The sequence below is a fragment of the Rhinoderma darwinii genome, chromosome 5 (genome assembly GCF_050947455.1).
Source record: "Rhinoderma darwinii isolate aRhiDar2 chromosome 5, aRhiDar2.hap1, whole genome shotgun sequence".
Taxonomy (NCBI): domain Eukaryota; kingdom Metazoa; phylum Chordata; class Amphibia; order Anura; family Rhinodermatidae; genus Rhinoderma; species Rhinoderma darwinii.
In genome coordinates this window covers 270,661,565-270,685,088 of record NC_134691.1, presented here as the reverse complement: position 1 = coordinate 270,685,088, position 23,524 = coordinate 270,661,565, and the positions used below count along the sequence as shown (strand labels likewise).

The 23,524-nt window shown below is 43.1% G+C and overlaps 1 protein-coding gene across 1 annotated transcript in view; it reads left to right on the top strand.

Moving 5' to 3' along the window:
• NOD1 (nucleotide binding oligomerization domain containing 1) overlaps positions 1 to 23,524 on the top strand; it is a 106,996-nt gene that overhangs the window by 51,838 nt on the left and 31,634 nt on the right. The window lies entirely within an intron of this gene.

The following is a 23,524-nucleotide window of genomic DNA, read 5'->3' as shown; positions in this document are numbered from 1 at the left end:
AGACTGCGTTTAACACGCCCGAAGGCCATTTCGAATACCTCGTCATGCCCTTTGGGTTGTGTAATGCCCCTGCGGTCTTCCAGAATTTCATAAATGAGATTTTGAGAAATTACCTGGGGATTTTTCTGGTAGTGTACCTTGATGACATACTGGTGTTTTCCAAGGACTGGTCCTCCCACGTGGAGCATGTCAGGAAGGTGCTCCAGGTCCTTCGGGAAAATAAACTGTTTGCCAAAACCGAAAAATGTGTGTTTGGGGTACAGGAGATTCCATTTTTGGGTCAAATCCTCACTCCTCATGAATTCCGCATGGACCCCGCCAAGGTTCAGGCTGTGGCGGAATGGGTCCAACCTGCCTCCCTGAAGGCGTTACAGTGTTTTTTGGGGTTTGCTAATTATTACAGGAGATTTATTGCTAACTTCTCGGTCATCGCTAAGCCCCTTACGGACCTCACTCGCAAAGGTGCTGATCTCCTCCACTGGCCTCCTGAGGCTGTCCAGGCTTTTGAGGTCCTTAAGAAGTGCTTTGTCTCGGCCCCGGTGCTGGTTCAGCCCAACCAAATGGAGCCATTTATCGTGGAAGTTGACGCATCTGAGGTGGGAGTGGGGGCTGTGTTGTCCCAGGGTACCAGGTCCCTCACCCATCTCCGCCCCTGTGCCTACTTCTCCAGGAAGTTTTCGCCAACTGAAAGTAACTATGATATTGGCAACCGCGAACTCTTAGCCATTAAATGGGCATTTGAAGAGTGGCGCCACTTCCTGGAGGGGGCTAGGCACCAGGTAACGGTCCTTACCGACCACAAGAATCTGGTGTTCCTAGAATCTGCCCGGAGGCTAAACCCGAGACAAGCTCGATGGGCGTTATTTTTTACCAGATTCAATTTTTTGGTTACCTATAGGGCTGGGTCTAAAAATATTAAGGCTGATGCACTGTCGCGTAGCTTCATGGCCAGCCCTCCTTCGGAGGAAGATCCTGCTTGTATTTTGCCTCCAGGTATAATCATTTCCTCGATCGATTCTGATTTAGTCTCTGAAATTGCTGCTGATCAAGGTGCAGCTCCCGGGAACCTTCCTGAGAACAAGCTGTTTGTTCCCCTGCAATTCCGGCTAAGGGTACTTAGGGAAAATCATGACTCCGCACTATCTGGCCATCCAGGCATCCTGGGTACCAAACACCTCATTACCAGAAATTATTGGTGGCCTGGGTTGCCTAAAGACGTTAAGGCCTACGTCGCCGCTTGTGAGGTTTGTGCTAGGTCCAAGACTCCCAGGTCCCGACCAGCGGGCTTACTGCATTCGTTGCCCATTCCCCAGAGACCTTGGACACATATCTCCATGGATTTTATCACCGATTTGCCTCCATCCCAAGGCAAGTCGGTGGTGTGGGTGGTGGTGGACCGCTTCAGTAAGATGTGCCACTTTGTGCCCCTCAAGAAACTACCCAACGCCAAAACGTTGGCTACCTTGTTTGTCAAACACATCCTGCGTCTCCATGGGGTCCCTGTCAATATTGTTTCGGACAGAGGGGTACAATTTGTTTCATTGTTTTGGAGAGCCTTCTGTATGAAGTTGGGGATTGATCTGTCCTTCTCCTCTGCCTTCCATCCTGAAACCAATGGCCAAACGGAGAGGACTAATCAGTCTCTAGAACAATACTTAAGGTGTTTTGTCTCTGACTGTCAATTTGATTGGGTCTCTTTCATTCCCCTCGCCGAATTTTCCCTTAATAACAGGGTCAGTAACTCGTCTGGGGTCTCTCCTTTTTTTTGTAATTTTGGGTTTAATCCACGGTTCTCCTCCGTTTCACCTGGTAGTTCCAACAATCCTGAGGTAGAGGTCGTTCATCGGGAACTGTGCACAGTCTGGGCCCAGGTTCAGAAAAACCTAGAGGTGTCCCAGAGCGTACAAAAAACTCAGGCTGATAAAAAACGTTCTGCTAACCCCCTGTTTATGGTCGGGGATCTGGTGTGGTTGTCGTCTAGGAACTTGCGTCTCAAGGTTCCGTCCAAGAAGTTTGCTCCCCGTTTTATTGGGCCGTATAAGGTCATTGAGGTCCTCAATCCTGTCTCCTTCCGGCTGGAGTTACCCCCGTCTTTTCGGATACACGACGTGTTTCATGCCTCCCTCCTCAAACGCTGCTCCCCGTCCTTGGCTCCCTCGAGGAGACCTCCTGTTCCCATCCTCACCCCGGAGGGGGTGGAATTCGAGGTGGCCAGGATTGTGGACAGCAAGATGGTCCAAGGCTCCCTCCAGTACCTGGTCCATTGGAGAGGATACGGGCCCGAGGAGAGGACTTGGGTACCCGCCCGGGATGTTCACGCTGGGGTATTGGTCAGGAGGTTCCACCTGCGTTTCCCCAGTAAGCCAGGTCCACTTAGAAAGGGTCCGGTGGCCCCTCATAAAAGGGGGGGTACTGTAAAGGATCTGCCAGGCACTGCGGGGTTAACTCCCAGAACTAATCAGTCAGCACCTGAGAATACATCCCTGAGACTGACTCCTGCTTCCACCATTCAGGCTGGCAGGCTTAGGAGTGGGAGAGCCTATCGTAACCTGGCCAGACTCAGCTAGCTCCCGCCCTCGGTCTATTTAAGCCTGCACTTCCTGTCCCTCGGTGCTTGTTATTGCTTTTGTTTCCTTCCTTGTGGTTCCTGGCCCAGCTACAGCTCCTGCTATTTTTGATCCTGCTCCATACCGACCCTGGCTTACCGACTACTCTTCTGCTTTTCGTTTTGTACCTCGCACACTCCTGGCTTGACTCGGCTCGTTCACCACTCTGGTTGCTCACGGTGTTGCCGTGGGCAACGGCCTCTTTTCCTTGCTTGTGTTCCTTGTATGTTTGTCGTGTTTGTCGTGCACTTACTGAGCGCAGGGACCGCCGCCCAGTTGTACCCCGTCGCCTAGGGCGGGTCGTTGCAAGTAGGCAGGGACAGAGTGGCGGGTAGATTAGGGCTCACTTGTCCGTCTCCCTACCCCCTGCCGTTACAACATCTGGTAGAGAAAAGAGAGAGGAAGCGGTGCTCCTCTAAGGTAATATTGTTTGAACAATTTGGCATGCATCAAAAGAAAACTGTTTTTTTCAGACTCACCTATTGTGGTTGTAAAAACGCAGGCACAACACCATTTCTGAGCATATGTCCGTTTGACTGCCGGCTGCTACCCACTGCTATCCCTCAGTGGGTGAATTCTTGCTCCAGTGAGGAAGAATAATCGATAAGGAAATAGGAAAAGGTTTTCAGTGATCAGGTCTCGCGCCTGGCTCATAAGTGAAGGAGTAAAACTTAATTTCTTTAGTTTAGGTATTCATTTATTAGGACAATGCGTTTCCGGACCGAACTGGTCCATTAATCAGGGCGATATAACTTATACTGACATGGTGCCAGGCGCCGAGACCCGATCACTGCAAAATTTTTCCTATTCCCTTATCGATTATGTTTATTAAAAGTGTCATGTCTCACTTTCCTTTTCATACAGTCAAGGGTAGATTCCAGGCAAAACAAAGAAAAGCTCAATTTAACACTGCCCACAAGACCTACTAGCTATGGACAACTGTCTCTAAGTCACTAATGGACTTTACTCCGGACTAAACCAGGTAGCCTAAGGGAGTCTTAGGGATTATCTGTTCTTCACCCTTAACCTTCGCAAGGAGGTATGGACTTTTCAACCGCTTACCCAGAGTAGTCTCATTCAGCAACACCTGGCACGTGGATAGGCTGGAGCTACCAAATTGCGGTACTTAAAACAGTAGGCAACAATCGTGGTCAGACAAAGCAGTGGTTGAGAAAGACGGAGTACAGACATAAACGGAGATTAAGCAAGAGTCAGGACAGGCAGCAGAAACAAGATGTGGTAGAGGAAAAAGCCAGGTTGTAAATGTAGCGAGCAGAATGAAACACATCTTAGCAGCTTTAGAAAACACATAGACTTTATTGCTCAGGCCCAGACTGGTGTGGGAGTGCCCTTAATAAACTCCAGGGTACCAGGGAATTGGCTAGAGTCAGGAGCATTTCACAACCTTTCTACAGAGCTGCGCCAGGGAAGAACAATGGCTGGTAACAGGGGTAAGCTGTTGTGTCGTTACACCTACTTAACCTCCTCTCGTCAATTTGGCCAGTAGCACCATCTTCATTTGTGTAATTGGTACTGAACTGCACTGTACTGTACTATCTTGGCAATATAGATGGCATTGTGTGCATGCTTTATTTATCTGTGCACACCTTCAGGAGAATGTATGCATCATGTATTTGGACACTGTCTGAGCACTGTGTGGCATTCTTTGGGCGCAGTATGTTACTATATCTGAGCACTAAATGTAAATAATTATTCTGCAATTCTATAGCACTACTATTTAGGCATTGTACAGAACTATTTTTTGGGCACACATGTATGAATAAGCAGATGTCGTTTTGGAGATCTAACACTGTTACGCCGCTATTAGGGCCTAAGACAGCAATACCAGACTATCACTATCACATGGATGAAGCATGCATCAATATTGACATAACACAAAAGACACAAGTAACTCACCAGTAGATGAGTTGAACCGAATACTATAGGTAGTAGAAGATGGAGACAATGCATAAATGGAGTACATGGCAGATGAATAGCATGAAAACAGTAATCAAATGAATAGACAGTGGACAAGAATTAACAGCACTCACTGACCCTATCTGAATTCTGAAGTAGAGAAAACCCACAGCACCGAACCGCCAAAAGGGTGCACGCCTCTTCAGAACCCGGTCCAAGGCAGGGGCGTAGCTAGGGGAGGCAGGTGGGGCATGTGCCCCGGGCGCAGCTTAGAGGGGGACGCCAGTGCCACCTCCTCCTGCACTATAATTGTACCTGTGTCTATAGGACACAGGTACAATTAGAAGCAATGAATGACCGGGCACGTTCCGTGCCTGGCCATTCAGCGCCTTTCCACGAGTGAAGCGACTGCTACCTTTTGTACCAGTGAAGCTTCCGTCGATGAAAGGCGCTGAGTGACAGGGAAAGTCATCCTGCCCAGCCAATCAGCGCCTTTCATATACGCTGCGTTCAACGCCCAGGAGACCTGCACAGAAGAGAGCAGGTCTCCATGGCTGCCGGACGGCGTGGGAGCGGGATTAAGGTGAGTTTGAATATTTTATATATATATATTTTTTAAATTGTAATAAAAGTGTGTGGCTGTATCTACAAGGGGGACTTTATCTACGAGGGGGACTTTATCTACACGAGGTGGCTTTATCTGCGGGGGGGACTTTATCTACGGAGGGGACTTTGTCTACACGGGGGGGCCTTTATCTACAAGGGGAACTTTATCTACGGGGGGACTTTATCTACACGGGGGGCTTTATCTGTGGGGGGACTTTATCTACGGGTGGGCTTTATCTACACGCGGGGGGCTTTATCTACTGGGGGTGTCTATCTACAGGGGGGCTATATACTGGGGTGGGCTATCTATGGAGCACCATATACAGGGGGGGCTATATAGTATATAGCCCCCTGTAGATATAGCCCACCCCCGTATATAGCCCCCCTGTAGATATAGCCCACCCCTGTATATAGTCCCCCTGTAGATCTAGCCAAACCCTGTAGATATAACCCACCCCTGTAGATATAGCCCACCCCTGTAGATATAGTCCCCCTGTAGATACAGTCCCCCTGTATATAGCCCACCTGTAGATATAGCCCACCCCTGTATATAGCCCACCCCTGTATATAGCCCCCTGTAGATATAGTCCCCCTGTAGATATAGTCCCCCTGTAGATATAGCCCAACCCTTTATATAGTCCCCCTGTAGATATAGCCCACCCCTGTATATAGTATCCCACAAATAGCTCCCCCTATAGTGCTCCACAGAAAGCCCACCCCTGTATAAAGCCCCCCTGTACATATAGTCCACCCCTGTATATAGTGCTCCACAGATAGCCCACCCCTGTATATAGTATATACAGGGGTGTGCTATCTGTGGAGCACTATATACAGGGGTGGACTATATGTACAGGGGGGCTATATACAGGGGTGGGCTATCTGTGAAACACTATATACAGGGGTGGACTATATGTGGAGCACTATATACAGGGGTGGGCTATATGTGGAGCACTATATACAGGGGTGGGCTATATCTACAGGGGGGCTACATACAGGGTTGGGCTATCTGTGGAGCACTATATACAGTGGTAGCCTATATCTACAGGGGGGCTATATACAGGGATGGGCTATATCTACAGGGGGGCTATATACAGGGGTGGGCTATCTATAGAGCACTACATACAGGGGTGGGCTATATCTACAGGGGGCTATATACAGGGGTGGGCTATCTGTAGAGCACTATAGGGGGAGTTATTTGTGGGACACTATATACAGGGGTGGGCTATATGGGGGCACTATCTACAGGGGGCTCTATGGCAGGCACTATCTACAGGGGGCTTTATGGCAGGCACTATCTGCAGGGGGCACAGTGTGTGTGTGGGACACAGTGTATGGTGCTATTATAATTAGAGGTGCAGTGTATGGCGCTATTATATTTAGGGGTGTAGTGTGTGGTATAATGATAACTTTATATTTATTTATAGTTGCAGAAATGTTGTAAAAGTAAGAAGCTGAAGACATGTGAGCAGCAAACTGCAGAAATGGGCTGTGACCGGGAGAATTCATCATAGAGGTCTGGACCGGATGGAGAAAAATAACTAGAATCTGAGACGTCACCGGTGAGTCACTTAATGTAAATGTTTATTCTGCCTCTAATCAGCACTGTAGTCACTGTGTGATCTGCAGTGAGATGATGGGTGGTTTGATTATGATATGATTTATTTTTTGTGAAACAGCATCTTCCAGCATATCCTTACCATTGTTCGGGCCATGCTGGGAGCTGTAGTTTTACGCCGTACACACCTATACGGCAGGGGTTGCACTAAATTGAGCTGTATTTGTGCTGGTGTTGTATTTATGTACTGAGCTTGGTTCTGGGGCTGTATATATGTACTGAGCTTGGTTCTGGTGTTGTGTATAGAACCATATTGCTTGTAAAATTTACAAATGTTTTTATGCTCGCGTTACATAAAAAGAAATGTGGAAAAGAAATGACACGTCGATTGGTAGAGAAAACAAACACGACGAGGGGGAAGGAGATGTCAGGAAAGAGGTTGGGGAGGGGGGCGACAAACTGAATCTTTGCCCCGGGTGCTGGAGAACCTAGCTATGCCTCTGTCCAAGGTCCCCAATATCGGACAGAAATATGGACAAGGAGGCAGCACTTCCAAAATTGTGAAAACCTTTAATTACCCATGCAACATTTCAATCCCTCAGGATCTTTCTCAAGCATAGTAAAACACATACAAAAACAAAGTATTTAACCCCTTAATGACCAGCCTATTTTAGACCTTAATGACCAAGCTATTTTTTACGTTTTTCCATCGTCTCATTCCAAGAGCTGTAACTTTTTTATATTTTTTTGTCGACATAGCTGTGTAAGGTCTTGTTTTTTGCTGGACAAGTTGTATTTTTTAATAGCACCATTTTGGGGGACATATTATTTATTGATTAACTTTTATTAACTTTTTTTGGCGGGGGATAGAAAAAAATCTGACATTTCGGCACTCTTTTTTGCGTCCTAAATCTACACCGTTTACCGTGTGGTATAAATAACACAATAAGTTTATTCAGCGGGTTGTTACGATTGCAACGATACCAAATTTGTATAGTTTTTGTATGTTTTACTACTTTTACACAGTAAAAACCCTTTTTTTTCAAAATTATTTGTTTTTGTGTCCCCATATTTGAAGAGCCGTAACGTTTTTATTTTTTCGCCGATGCAGTTGTATGAGGGCTTTTTTTTTTGCGGGAAGACTTGTAATCTTTATTGATACCATTTTAGAATAGATGCGACTTTTTGATCACTTTTTAATCACATTTTTTTAAAAGTCAGGATTCACAAAAAACAGCAATTTTTCCATAGTTTTTTATTTAATTTTTTACGGCGTTCACCGTGCGGGTTAAGTAATGTAATAGCTTTATAGTCTAGGTCGTTACGGCGATACCAAATATGTGTAACTTTTTAACTTTTATTTTGTTTTTTTAATAGTAAAGCAGTTTGTAAGGGGAAAAAGTGGGTTTTTCATTTTTTTTTTTACATTTTTTTTTATTAACTTTATTAAACTTTTTTTTTTACTTTTACTAGTCCCACTCGGGGACTTCACTATGCGATCCTCCGATCGCTATTATAATACACTGCAATACTTTTGTATTGCAGTGTATTTCTGCCTGTCCGTTTAAATTGGACAGGCATCTGCTAGGTCATGCCTGCGGCATGACCTAGCAGGCATTTACTACAGGCAGACCTGGGGGCCTTTATTAGGCCCCCGGCTGCCATGAGAGACACAGACACTCGGCGAGCTTATCGCCGGGTGTCGGTGGGAATGAGAGGGAGCTCCCTCCCTCTCTCCAAAACCACTCAGATGCGGTGCTCGCTATTGAGCACCGCATCTGAGGGGTTAAACGTGTGAGATTGATACTAATATCGATCTCACCCGGCAGAGCAGGGACGCTCCCAGCCCTCAGCTGCCTCTGGCAGCTGAGAGCAGGGAGATTTGACAGCTCCCTGCTCTGTTTACTTATTCCGATGCCGCAACGTAAAAAGTCTATGGCATCGGAATAAGGCCCGTTAGTGACCGACGTAAAAAGACTATGGGCCGGTCACTAACGGGTTAAGGACTCACAGAGTCATTAAGCAATAAAACAGTAATCAAGTAAAAAGTGTTAAATAAATATGGAAATACTAACATATAAAGCAATTTTAAAATACAAACATGGATAGGGGTGATAATTACATGTGTGTATATAGTTTAATAAGGGACTGATGCAGATGAAAAACAGTCCAATTGTAAACAACCAATGAATAATAAATATGTCACCGAGGTGTACATCTTAAAAAATTGATTACCTACTATTATTTGCAGAGGGCGGAGGGACCTGCTCCTGGTGTGTTTACGGTATCCCAATACAACAGCTGGGTATATCCCACGTGTATATGCGGAAGTAAGTCACATCTGACGATATGTGCCGAAATCCCGCAAGATTAGGCATTGTAATTCTCGCGCATGCGCAGTTACCCGAAAACTCGCACGGCGGCCATCTTGAAAGATGGCAAAGGGCTAGAATTATTGCTGGCGAACTGTTAAACTGTGATTGGCCGTCAAGCCACATCAGAACAGGGCACTGCCGAGGCCATACATGCCATACAAAGATAAAATGATGGGTTATCTATAAGAACAAAAGGGGAAACAATGATATTTCCCTGAAATCCAATACATTAAATTGAAGCCGGTATAGAGAGTCCGGACACTAGCATAAATTTAATATATAAAAAAATGAGACACCATCACAGTGTATGTATACCCCCCAAGGGCAAACGAAGAAGGCATAATCTTTAGCAATAAAGCGGTATATATCACTGGCACTAAAAGGCAAAAATAGACATATAAGATAAACGGAATACATATATGCGGCACGAATAGGTGTATGTAGGTTTCCGAAAATTCAGGGAGATGGTCCAATCCGCAAGATATATCTGCAAATTATATTGAAAAGACAATAAAAGATAAAAATAATATATACTACGAATAAATATAATTTTGCAATACAACATATACTCAAAATGTGTTCAGCTGATACATACAAAGAAAAATTACACTTATGGATCAAACAAGATACCGTGAGATGAAAATATAGCAGTCGGAGAAGTGTTGTCAACACCTCATGGCCGCACCAACCTTGAAATCGATGTTCAAACCCTGTGGAGATAGGGAGTTTAACTTGAAGATCCATTCAAGCTCCCTACGTTTAAGTCTCAAGACTCGATCTCCACCCCTCTGGTGTATAGGTATGTGGTCAACGATCCAAAACTTTAGATCGCTGACCACATGTCCTGCTGAAACAAAATGTGATGACACTGGTAAATCCAATCTTTTGGTTCTAATAGTGGATTAGTGTTTATTTAAACGGACTCGGCATGCTTGAGTTGTTTCTCCAACATAAATTAATTTGCAGGGACACTGAAGTATATATATGACGTGGGACGAGGCACAGGTCAAAAAGTGTTTAAGGTGAAAGACCTTTCCACTAGTAGGGTGACAAAAAGTACTACCCTTGACCATATTATTACAATTAGTGCAATTAAGACTGGGGAAACATCCCAATTTTTTAGGAGCCAGGGTTAGCCGGCGATTAGTGCACAAAGGTCCCACATCAGCATGTACCAGTTGATCCTGCAAATTTTTGGGACGTCTAAAAGCCATTATTGGGGGCCTGCCAAAGTCTGGGACAGTGTCAGTAAGATTCGCAAGCAAACGCCACTCTTGGCGTATAATGTTAAAGACTCTACTGCTGATGTCCGAATATGTAGAAACAAAAGCCAATCTACCAGAAGACTCTCGTCTCTAAGGAGTCAATAATTGTTCCCTAGTGACCATCTCCACCCTATCTCGCTGTTTCTGTAGAAGGGAGCGAGGGTATCTATGTTCAACAAACTTATTACTCATCTCATCAAGGCGTGGGCCAAGACATTGGGGCTCTGTCACTATTCGTTTGACCCTTAGCATTTGGCTAAAGGGTAGTGATTCCACCATCCGTCGGGGATGTTGACTATCATATCGCAATGCTCTATTGCGATCAGTATCCTTATAGTATAAGTCAGTGACAACCCTGTCACCCTCCCTATAAACAAGAGTGTCCAAAAAATGTAAACTCCTAATGGAGGACTCCATCATAAATTTAATGTCCTCATCTATAGAATTAAGAAATTCGAAGAAGTCTAAAAGTTGTGTCATAGTGCCAGTCCAGATAACAAATATATCATCTATGTATCTCCACCACCAGAGCACATGGTTAAAGTGGTGGGATACATAGATGTGGCGCTCCTCGAGGGCCGCCATGAACATGTTGGCATATGCCGGAGCCACATTAGAGCCCATGGCGGTCCCCCTTCTCTGGATGTAGAAGGAATCAGCGAACAAGAAGTAGTTCTCAGTGAGAACCACCTCTAATAGGTCCATAAGGAATTGTACGCCTATGTCGGAAAAGTCCGACCCTGTAAGGGCCTCACTGGCCATTTCAAGTCCTCTATTGTGGTTAATGGACGTATACAAGCTACAGACGTCAAAAGACGCTAATATAACATCACTGGTTAAAATTACACTGGATAATTTTACTATAAAGTCTGTCGTGTCCTGAATGTAGGATAAAGCAGAGATGGCATATACGCTAAGGATTTTATCGAGGAAAACAGCTATAGGGTTAAAAATAGAATCTCTACCCGATATGATGGGGCGTCCAGGAGGTTTATGCAAACACTTGTGTATCTTGGGGAGACAGTAAATAACTGGAGTAACCGGATGTGTAACCGTTAAGAATTCAGACAGATCTTTATCAATGATCCCCGCTGCTAGGGCCTGCTGTATGATGTGTAAAATCCTCTGCTGTATCCTAAATTTAGGGTCTCCATGAACCCGTTCATAGACACTGACATCATTCACTTGACTCGTAATTTCGTCAAGATATAGCGATGTGTCCATGACGACCAAGGCTCCGCCCTTATCAGCTGGCTTGATCGTCAGGGACACATCACCAGACAAATCCCTGAGGGCCCTCAACTCAACACTGGTTAGATTAGGATGTAGTAGTGATGACTCCCCAAATTCCTCCCTAAGTTTTTGGATCTTCTGTTTCACTATGGTAACAAATGCTTCTATAATAGGTTCACATACATAAGGCTGCCAATCAGATGTTTTATAAAGCCCGACTTTACCTAAAATTGGAATTATCAAGAGATGCAGCCTTATTAAAAAAAAAGTTTTTAAGTTTAATCCTACGAAAGAAAGCATAAAGATCTAATTCCAGTTGGAACCAGTCCATTTTGGACGCAGGGCAAAATGACAAGCCCTTATTTAATAATCTCAACTCAACATTAGTGAGTGAACGTGAGGAGATATTTACCACCAGTGTGTCTAGTTGGCCTTCGTCTCCTTGCCTTGTGTTGACTGCCAGTGTCGTCTCGTACTCTCCGATTTTGGGTTTGAACCGCCTCCGGTGTTTGCGGCCCCCTCTCCTTAGACGTCCACAGTCACCCCTAAAAAAGAACTCGGAATGTCCATAGGGCTCTCTGCTGTAGATTGAGGACGTCTCCTGTTCGATGGGACTCCTTTGCCATATGATCCTCCTTTAATGATCCTTGGTTCCTTTTGCCAACCATAGATACGGCCATCAATATAATCATCCACATCGCGTACCCACTTCTGGCGCTTAGTATTTTCCAAATGGGACCTGAATTTGTCAAATGATTCCTTTGCACCCTCTTTAAATTTTTGCAGATCGTCCATAGGTACCAGGGTTGTAAGTGATGCATCCAAATATTGTATGCGTGAATTCACACTCTGAAGTTCCATTTGCAGGATCTCAATGTTAAGTAGGATGATATCTCTTGCATATCTGTTAGATATCTGGCAAAAACGTTGGCAAAACTCGACATTATTAGGAAACAAATTTGGAGTAAGGCTTGATCTCATACCTCTAGGGATACTATGGTCCACCTTGAAGTATTCCCCCAAGGTGACTAGATGTAAATAAATAGTTATAGATCGCTTGGACTCCATCTCCCATTTCCTCTTGACATGGTCCACTGATGGAACACTTAGGAATGATACATCCCTTGGGATACCTTGCATAATCCTGTCAACGTCATCTTCTGTGTATGAAAACACTGTAGGTGATGAATCCATAGTGCAGGTTTAAAAAGATGCTCAAAAGCACATGCAGTCCGTGCAAAGTGGATGGCACCCACGTAGCCAGAAGTAGAGAAATCCCACAGCACCGAACCGCCAAAAGGGTGCACGCCTTTATTCAGAACCCGGTCCAAGGTCCCCAATATCGGACAGAAAAATGGACAAGGAGGCAGCACTTCCAAAATTGTGAAAACCTTTAATCACCCATGCAACGTTTCAATCCCTCAGGATCTTTCTCGAGCATAATAAAACACATACAAAAACCAAGTATTTAAGGACTCACAGAGTCATTAAGTAATAAAACAGTAATCAAGATGTGTCGCTCCTTGAGGGACGCCATGAACATGTTGGCATATGTCGGAGCCACATTAGAGCCCATGGCGGTCCCCCTTCTCTGGATGTAGAAGGAATCAGCAAACAAGAAGTAGTTCTCAGTGAGAACCACCTCTAACAGGTCCATAAGGAATTGTACGCCTATGTCGGAAAAGTTCGACCCTGCAAGGGCCTCACTGACCATTTCAAGTCCTCTATTGTGGTTAATGGACGTATACAAGCTACAGACGTCAAAAGACGCTAATATAACGTCACTGGTTAATATTACACTGGATAATTTTACTATAAAGTCTGTCGTGTCCTGAATGTAGGATAAAGTAGAGATGGCATATACCCTAAGGATTTTATCGAGGAAAACAGCTATAGGGTTAAAAATAGAATCTCTACCCGATATGATGGGGCGTCCAGGAGGTTTATGCAAACACTTGTGTATCTTGGGGAGACAGTAAATAATTGGAGTAACCGGATGTGTAACCGTTAAGAATTCAGACAGATCTTTATCAATGATCCACGCTGCTAGGGTCTGCTGTATGATGTGTAAAATCCTCTGCTGTATCCTAAATTTAGGGTCTCCATGAACCCGTTCATAGACACTGACATCATTCACTTGACTCGTAATTTCGTCAAGATATAGCGATGTGTCCATGACGACCAAGGCTCCGCCCTTATCAGCTGGCTTGATCGGCAGGGACACATCACCAGACAAATCCCTGAGGGCCCTCAACTCAACACTGGTTAGATTAGGATGTAGTAGTGATGACTCCCCAAATTCCTCCCTAAGTTTTTGGATCTTCTGTTTCACTATGGTAACAAATGCTTCTATAATAGGTTCACATACATAAGGCTGCCAATCAGATGTTTTATAAAGCCCGACTTTACCTAAAGCAAATTCACTAGGCAGAAAATTTAGTCCCTCCGACCTCTGCAAATGATAGTAGGTAATCAATTTTTTAACATGTACACCTCGGTGACATATTTATTATTCATTGATTGTTTACACTTGGACTGTTTTTCATCTGCATCAGTCCCTTATTAAACTATAAACTATATACATGTAATTATCACCCCTATCCATGTTTGTATTTTAAAATTGCTTTATATGTTAGTATTTCCATATTTATTTAACACTTTTTACTTGATTACTGTTTTATTGCTTAATGACTCTGTGAGTCCTTAAATACTTGGTTTTTGTATGTGTTTTACTATGCTTGAGAAAGATCCTGAGGGATTGAAATGTTGCATGGGTGATTAAAGGTTTTCACAATTTTGGAAGTGCTTCCTCCTTGTCCATTTTTCTGTCCTATCAGAATACTGTCTCACAGCTGGGTAAGACAACAGCTTTGCAGTAGACCAAATGCACAGAAAAGGCAAACAAACCACTGGAACTACTGATCCCAGAATACACATAAAAGAGCTATACAAAAACTAGATTTCTCAGAGAACCAACAGGTCCCACAGAAAAAACAAACACATAGACAAGAACAAAGTCACAAACTAGAATCTGAAAAGAGTTTATAGCACATGCCATAAACAGTATGAGTTAAAGGGTAACTAAAAGTTAACAAACTTCTGACATGTCAGAAGTTTTGATTGGTGGGGGTCCGAGCACTGAGACCCCCACCAATCGCTAACACGAAGCAGCTGAAGTGCTCGTATAAGCGCTCAGCCGCTTCATGTCTGTTCTGTTTCAGAACAGACATGAATTGGCTGAGTGCTCACACGAGCGCTTCAGCTGCTTCATTTAGTGATTGGTGGGGGTCTTAGTGCCCGAACCCCCACCAATCAAAACTTCTGGCATGTCACTATGACATGTCAGAAGTTAGTTAAACGTTTATTTACACTTTAATACTTAGTTCTATTTTTTTTTCTTCTCCCTCCTATAACTTTTCTGTGGAGTATGAGGTGAATTAGATATGATGATATATATATATAGGTATGATTAGTCTTATGAGTGAGGACAGTTCATAATAAATTTGTGACCAAGCTGCCTTCAGGAATACATTAGTCAATAGAAAAATTACCAGAAGTGACTTTTGTCTCCAATAAATAAAATGGACGTGACCACTAATAAGATATATTTAAGCCTGAGGTAAGATGGAGACATGTACCTTTGAGAAAGGAACCTGTGAGTGCTAATATGTGTCGAACGCCCATTCTTTTCTAAGTGGAGCCACTGTAGAGCTTATGCCCATTGCACACAACCGAGTGCCACTTGGATAGTTTATCACGGCATGCGAGTGGCAGTGATAGTCTTCACTGACCCATTCACTTCAGCGGGTGAATCGCGTCCGTTAATACGGACCCAACTTTCCGATCTGCGGAAATATAGAATATGTCCTATCTTTCCACGGATAACAGACGGGACCCGGCTAGTATACACAGTCGTGTGCATGAGGAATACCTGTACTTCTGTACGTGGAACACTGCTCCAACAGCTGAGGTGCACTCAAGCTTGATATAGACTGGCTACATGCAAAAGTCAAGTGCCACGTATGAAAGCTTGATCTTGTCAGAAGTTTACTACTGCAATGGAAAGAATCCCTCGTAGAGTGAGATAGCATAGCTTACTACAATGATGCATACTATGAGGGAGAAACTTGTTTTAAGACAAATTCTTTCTGGCAAATTATATGGGGTGTATGAAACAAGGAGTTATCTTGTCAAACTACGTGCCTCTTTAATGACCAACTACAAGTTCTACCATTGACATAAGAAGCATATGGATCACATACAATTAAACATTGTATCCTATTTTTATGTATTCTAAATATTCTAATTAGTGCAGCTTTTTATATTATACGGTATATTTTTTTTTATTAGTGTGAAATTTATGTATTTTTTTTAATTTGTAATGTAAGATAATATATAGATAACCATTTCTTATTCAGATTTCCTATACTTACCATTCCCTCTTCAGGGTTTGGGTTGACTTTCTTAATATATTATCACAAGTTCCCTGTACTGAATTGTTTGAGTTAGGTAGTTGATTCATAGATTTATTTATGCCATATTTTGTGTCAGGTATGATTTTTTTTTCCACCTACTTTAAGAACATTTCGTAACTGCCTCATAAAGATTTTGTTTTTGCCATCTTCCGAAACAAAACTGCATGACAATAGGTTGAACTAGATGGATTTGTGTCTTTACTATGTAAATGTTAGAATAGGGACCGACTTGGATGAGTTTGACGTGAAGTGCTAAATGAAATGATCTCAACTAGACAAAACCCAATACACTGCCAACTAGGACTTCCACTCTGGCCAATTGCAGTTGGTGGCTGCATGCCTCCACATGCTGTAGAATACATGAAGCCGGACACTGCAGCATCTCTACACAATACTGGTTCTTCCAGGCAAAGAGAGAAAATTACAGCTGTGTGTAATCCACTTGCATCAATCTATATTCGCTGAGATCAATGCTGGAGCAAGAAGCTACAGCCGGGAAATGAGAGAGGGACATTGCAGTGACTACTAGAGAGGGATGGACAGTTGTAAATACTAGATGGAAGAGGAGGGGGCACAGCTATGACTACTGTGAACTAGGGTAGGGGAATTGCACGTGACCTGCAGGGCCAAGCTCGCACATTTTGGCTCCAGTCCAATTGGTGCACTTTTCTATTTTTACAATATACAGATTGGATTTAACAGGTGAGAGAGTTATGAATATTTTGTCAAGACCGGCCTCACACATCGTGGTCAAAATGTGTAGTTATTTTTTAATTTTTTTTGCTGAGAAGCACGGCAAAACCACATCACTAAATCTCAATAAAATGGCGAACTTTTGCTGCAGCTTTACAAGAATCGTGTCATAAAACGCATTTTGACTGGGATGTGTGAACTCAGCCACTTTTGAATTCATTCATCAAACACTCCTCAACTGGGTTCTGTCATCCTGTCCCTATAAAATCGTCATTGCTGGCTCTTAACTTTTAGGTCAGCCATTTCCATTTAGTTATCTTATTGCCATCAGTATGAGTAATATTATTTGAGTTTACTCTGACTTTTACTATCTGCATACCAAGTAATTATCAGATATAATTATTTTTTTTTGTCAATAGTGTTGCATCCACTTATCTCAGTCTCTGTTGAGAGCTAGTGCAACTGACTCATTCCATAAAAATAATATTTCTGGTTCAGGGGAAATTTAGTAATACATTGCGTCCATTTGAATGTGATACATATTTTTGCAGCATGCCGTTATTTGTAGAGGCTCTTTTCTCTGGCTAATAAAAGGGGGATTACGAATAGGGGGCATCTGTCTATAATATCAATATGCCTTAATGGATCTAAAAAAAAACATTGCAACAGCACTGTGCGAGTGCTAAGACTACCAAATGCACTATATTTTTATACTATTTTGCATTGCTACTAGGTTTACTTACAAATGTAAGTTTCTTAGCGCATTTTTTGATCGAATTGTGCGAGCCCACCTGCCACGACAAGTTGAACTCTTTTATGTGGCCTACCTACGCTGAGTTCATTATGGACGTTTAGGCCCAGGAGAGAGGTGTAATTTAAGGTTAGGGACCCAATAAAAAAAAAAAGAGGTCACCTTGTCGTGGCAGGTGGGCTCACACAATTTCATCAGAACCTCATTTTGTTAGGATGTGCTGACCACCTTTTTTGTGTGTTAATATACCCTAATAGGACATGGGCAGTGATTGTCCAAATGAAGTCCAGTTAAGCTTTATTTACGAAAAAACTGGTAACCTCTAAGGGATAGTCCAATATAATTTATGGCATATGCATAGATTGAATGGAAAGTGAAAAAAACATCTCAGCAGGAATGTTCAGATTTTTCCTAATCTTCCATGCAAGTGTATGCTCTGCGGTTTCTTTTACTCTCGATATACTCTTATGGAGAGTAGCAAAAACTCTGGCCAACTCCTTCAACTTGGCCAGCAACAGAGGATATAAAATCCCTGTTCACCAGATCAGTAGAGGTCCCAATGGTGTTGCCTCCACCAATCAAACATGAATGTTGCTGTAATATCACTTTAACCCGTTAGTGACCGGCACCTAGTCTTTTTACGTCGGTCACTAACGGGCCTTATTCCGATGCCATAGACTTTTTACGTCGCGGCATCGGAATAAGTAAACAGAGCAGGGAGCTGTCAAATCTCCCTGCTCTCAGCTGCCAGAGGCAGCTGAGGGCTGGGGGCGTCCCTGCTCTGCCGGGTGAGATCGTTATTAGTATCGATCTCACCCGTTTAACCCCTCAGATGCGGTGCTCAATAGCGAGCACCGCATCTGAGTGGTTTTGGAGAGAGGGAAGGAGCTCCCTCTCATCCCACCGACACCCGGCGATACGATCGCCGAGTGTCAGTGTCTCCCATGGCAGCCGGGGGCCTAATAAAGGCCCCCAGGTCTGCCTGTAATGAATGCCTGCTAGATCGTGCCGCAGGCATGACCTAGCAGATGCCTGTCCGTTTTAAACGGACATGCATAATACACTGCAATACAGAAGTATTGCAGTGTATTATAATAGCAATCGCAGAATCGCATATTAAAGTCCCCTAGTGGGACTAGTAAAAAAGTTTAAAAAAAAGTTTCATAAAGTTAATAAAAAAAAAAGTGAAAAAAAAAAAGAAAAACCCACTTTTTCCCCTTACAAATTGCTTTAGTATTAAAAAAACAAAATAAAGTAAAAAAGTTACACATATTTGGTATTACCGCGTCTGTAACGACCCCGACTATAAAGCTATTACATTACTTAACCTGCACGGTGAACGCTGTAAAAAATTAAATAAAAAAAGATCGAAAAATGGCTGTTTTCTGTGAATCCTGACTTTAAAAAAATTTGATTAAAAAGTGATCAAAAAGTCGCATCTACTCCAAAATGGTACCAATAACAACTACAAGTCGTCCCGCAAAAAAAAAAGCCCTCATACAACTGCATCGACGAAAAAATAAAAACGTTACGGCTCTTCAAATATGGAGACACAAAAACAAATTTTTAAAAAAAAGCGTTTTTACTGTGTAAAAGTAGTAAAACATACAAAAACTATACAAATTTGATATCATTGCAATCGTAACAACCCGCTGAATAAAGTTATTGTGTTATTTATAGCACACGGTAAACGGCGTAGATTTAGGACGCAAAAAAGAGTGGCGAAATTTCAAATTTTTTGCCATTCCCCCCCAAAAAAAGTTAATAAAAGTTAATCAATAAATAATATGTACCTCAAAATGGTGCTATTAAAAAATACAACTTGTCCCGCAAAAAACAAGACCTTATACAGCTGTGTCGACGCAAAAATAAAAAAGTTATAGCTCTTGGAATGCGACGGTGGAAAAACTTAAAAAATAGCTTGGTCATTAACCCCTTCCCGCTCCTTGACGTACTATTACGTCATGGCAGCTGTATCGTTCGCGCTCCATGCCGTAATAGTACGTCTCGGGAGTAACGGCCGTTTCGGCCGTCCTCCCGACACATACAGGAGCTGTGACGCTGCTGTCTTGTTCAGCAGCTGTCACAGCTCCTACAGCGGGGACCGATCGCTGTGTCCCCGCTGATTAACCCCTTAAAAGCCGCGTTCTATAGAGATCGCGGCTTTTTAGGGGTTAAGCTGCCATCGCCGGCCTGCTACGCGATAGCGGCCGGCGATGGTGACTATGGCAACCGGACACCAAACAATGGCGTCCGGCTATGCCATAGACGGAAGCCTAGTGGGTCCTGACAACGTCAGGACCCACTATGCTTGCTGTCAGTGAGTAGCTGACAGTTCTAATACACTGCACTACGCATGTAGTGCAGTGTATTAGAATAGCGATCAGGGCCTCCTGCCCTCAAGTCCCCTAGTGGGACAAAGTAATAAAGTAAAAAAAAAGTTAAAAAAAGATGTGTAAAAATAAGAAAATAAAAGTTTTAAAAGTAATAAAAGTAAAAGTTCCACTTTTTCCCTTATCAGTCCTTTATTATTAATAAAAATATATAAACAAACAAATAAACTATACATAATTGGTATCGCCGCGTCCGTAACGGGCTGAACTACAAAATTATTTTGTTATTTATCCCGCACGGTGAACGCCGTAAAAAAAAATATTAATAAACCGTACCACAATCACGATTGTTTGGTCACTTCACCTCCCAAAAAATGGAATAAAAAGAGATCAAAAAGTCGCATGTACCTAAAAATGGTACTGATGGAAAATACAGTTCGTTACGCAAAAAATAAGTCCTCGCACGGCTTTATTGATTGAAAAATAAAAACGTTCTGGCTCTTAGAATAAGGTAACACAAAAAGTGAATGATTGTTTACAAAACGTATTTTATTGTGCAAACGCCATAAGACATAAAAAAAAACTATAAACATCTGGTATCGCCGTGATCGTATCGCCCCGCAGAATAAAGTTAATATATCATTTATAGCGCACGGTGAACGCTGTAAAAAAAAAAGTATACAAAAACAATAGTAGAATTGCTGTTTATTAGTCACCACGCCACCTAAAAATGGAATAAAAACTGATCAAAAAGCCGCATGCACCCCATGAAAACTACAATGGATTCCTCAAGGGGTCTAGTTTCCAAATTGGGGTCACTTTTGGGGGGTTTCCAATGTTTTGGCACCACAAGACCTCTTCAAACCGGACATGGTGCCTAATAAAAAAGAGGGCTCAAAATCCTCTAGGTGCTCCTTTGCTTCGGAGGCCGGTGCTTCAGTCCATTACCGCCCGAGGGCCACATGTGGGATATTTCTCAAAACTGCAGAATCTGGGCAATAAGTATTGAGTTGCGTTTCTCTGATAAATCCTTTTGTGTTATAAAAAACAATGGTATAAAAAGAGTAAATTTCACCTCTACTTTGCTCTAAATTTCTGTGAAACACCTAAAGGGTTCATAAACTTTCTAAATGCTGTTGTGAATACTTTGAGGGGTCTAGTTTCTAAAATGGGGTGTTTGATAGGGGTTTCTAATATATGGGCCCCTCAAAGCAACTTCAGAAATGAACTGGAACCTAAAAAAATAAATAAATGAGGCAATACTTCGCTTCTTACATTATACTGATAATGAGCCGTGCCCACCCCGAGATGACCCCAGTTTTGACCGTTTGTATAAATGGAGACCCCTATTAGACCGTTCCAGTGCCCGGTTTTCCCAAGCATACACCCCCGAGAAGTGGTTTTCTATTGATGAGTCCCTGGTACATTTTAAAGGGAGGGTTCAATTCCGCCAGTACCTGCCAGGTAAGAGGGCAAGGTATGGTGTGAAGATGTATAAGCTGTGCGAGAGTGCATCAGGGTATACCTACAGGTTTAGGATATATGAAGGAAAGGCCACCCCCAAACCAGACTGCATCCTGGACTACAATAGGTACATGGGAGGGATGGACTTGTCAAATCAAGTCCTGAAGCCCTACAGCGCCATGCGGTGTGGTATAAGAAGCTGGCCGGGCACATCATACAGATGGCTTTGTACAATGCGTACGTGCTACGTCGATGTGCAGGCCAGAGGGGAACTTTCCTGGAATTTCAAGATCTAATCTTTAGGGACCAGGAAGGGGGGGCACCCAGTACTTCTGGAAGCGAGGCCACACGCATCGTACCAGGGCAACACTTTCCAGGAGAAGGTCCCCAAACCGGTGGAAAGGGAAAGAGTCAAAAGAGGTGCAGAGTCTGCTATAAGAGGGGGATAAGGAAGAACACAATATACCAATGTGACACGTGTCCCGAAAAACCAGGGCTCTGTATAAAAGATTGTTTTAAAATGTATCATACATCCCTTGATTTTTAATTTACCCTGATGCACTCCGCACAGCTTACCCCCCTCATCTTTCCCTTCTGAGCCCTGCCGTATGCCCAGGCAGCTGATAACAGCCACATGTAGGGTATTGTCGTACCCAGGAGAACCCACATTACAATTTAAGGGGTGTATATCTCCGGTGGCGCATGCTGGGCACACTATATTGGACACTGAAATGGCATATACATATATAAAATTGCAAATCTCACACTGCACCATCTGCTGCGCATTATCTTTTACACAGTACCTGTGGGGTCAAAATTCTCACTACACCTCTAGATGAATGTCTTAAGGGGTGTAGTTTTTAAAATGGGGTCACTTCTCGGGGGTTTCAACTGTACTGGTACCTCAGGGGCTTCTGCACACATGACTTAGCACCAGAAAAGCTCCAGTAGGCCAAATGGTGGTCCTTTCCTTCTGAGCCCTCCCATGGGCCCAAAGGGCAGTTTATCACCACAAATGGGGTATTGCCGCACTAAGGACAAATTGGGCAACAAAATGGGGTATGTTGTTCCTTGTGAAAATAAGAAATTTTGATCAAAAATGACATCTTATTGGAAAAAATATCATTTTTTTCATTTCACAGCCCAATTCAAATAGGTGCTGTGAAAAAAACTGTGCGGTCAAAATGATAACAAAAACCATAAATGAATTCCTTGAGGGGTGTAGTTTCCAAAATGGGGTCACTTCTGGTGGGTTTCCATTGCTTTGATACCTCTGGGGCTCTGAAAATGCAACATGGCACCCGAAAACCAATCCAGCAAAATCTGGACTCCAACAAACACATAGCGCTCCTTTCCGTCTGAGCCCTCCCATGGGCCCAAACGGCAGTTTATCACCACAAATGGGGTATTGCCGCACTAAGGACAAATTGGGCAACAAAATGGGGTATGTTGTTCCCTGTGAAAATAAGAAATTTTGATCAAAAATGACATCTTATTGGAAAAAATATAATTTTTTTCATTTCACAGCCCAATTCAAATAGGTGCTGTGAAAAACCTGTGCGGTCAAAATGATAAAAAAAACCATAAATGAATTCCTTGAGGGGTTTAGTTTCCAAAATGGGGTCACTTCTGGTGGGTTTCCATTGCTTTGATACCTCTGGGGCTCTGCAAATGCGACATGGCACCCGAAAACCAATCCAGCAAAATCTGGACTCCAACAAACACATAGCGCTCCTTTCCTTCTGAGCCCTCCCATGGGCCCAAACGGCAGTTTATCACCACAAATGGGGTATTGCCGCACTAAGGACAAATTGGGCAACAAAATGGGGTATGTTGTTCCCTGTGAAAATAAGAAAATTTGATCAAAAATGACATTTTATTGGAAAAAATATCATTTTTTTCATTTCACAGCCCAATTCAAATAGGTGCTGTGAAAAAACTGTGCGGTCAAAATGATAACAAAAACCATAAATGAATTCCTTGAGGGGTGTAATTTCCAAAATGGGGTCACTTCTGGTGGGTTTCCATTGTTTTGATACCTCAACGCCTCTTCAAACCTGGCATGCTGCCTAAAATATATTCTAATAAAAAAGAGGCCTCAAAATGCACTAGGTGCTTCTTTGCTTCTAGGGCTTGTGTTTTAGTCCACGAGCGCAGTAGGGCCACATGTGGGACATTTCTAAAAACTGCAGAATCTGGACAATACATATTTAGTAGTGTTTCTCTGGTAAAACCTTCTCTGTTACTAAAA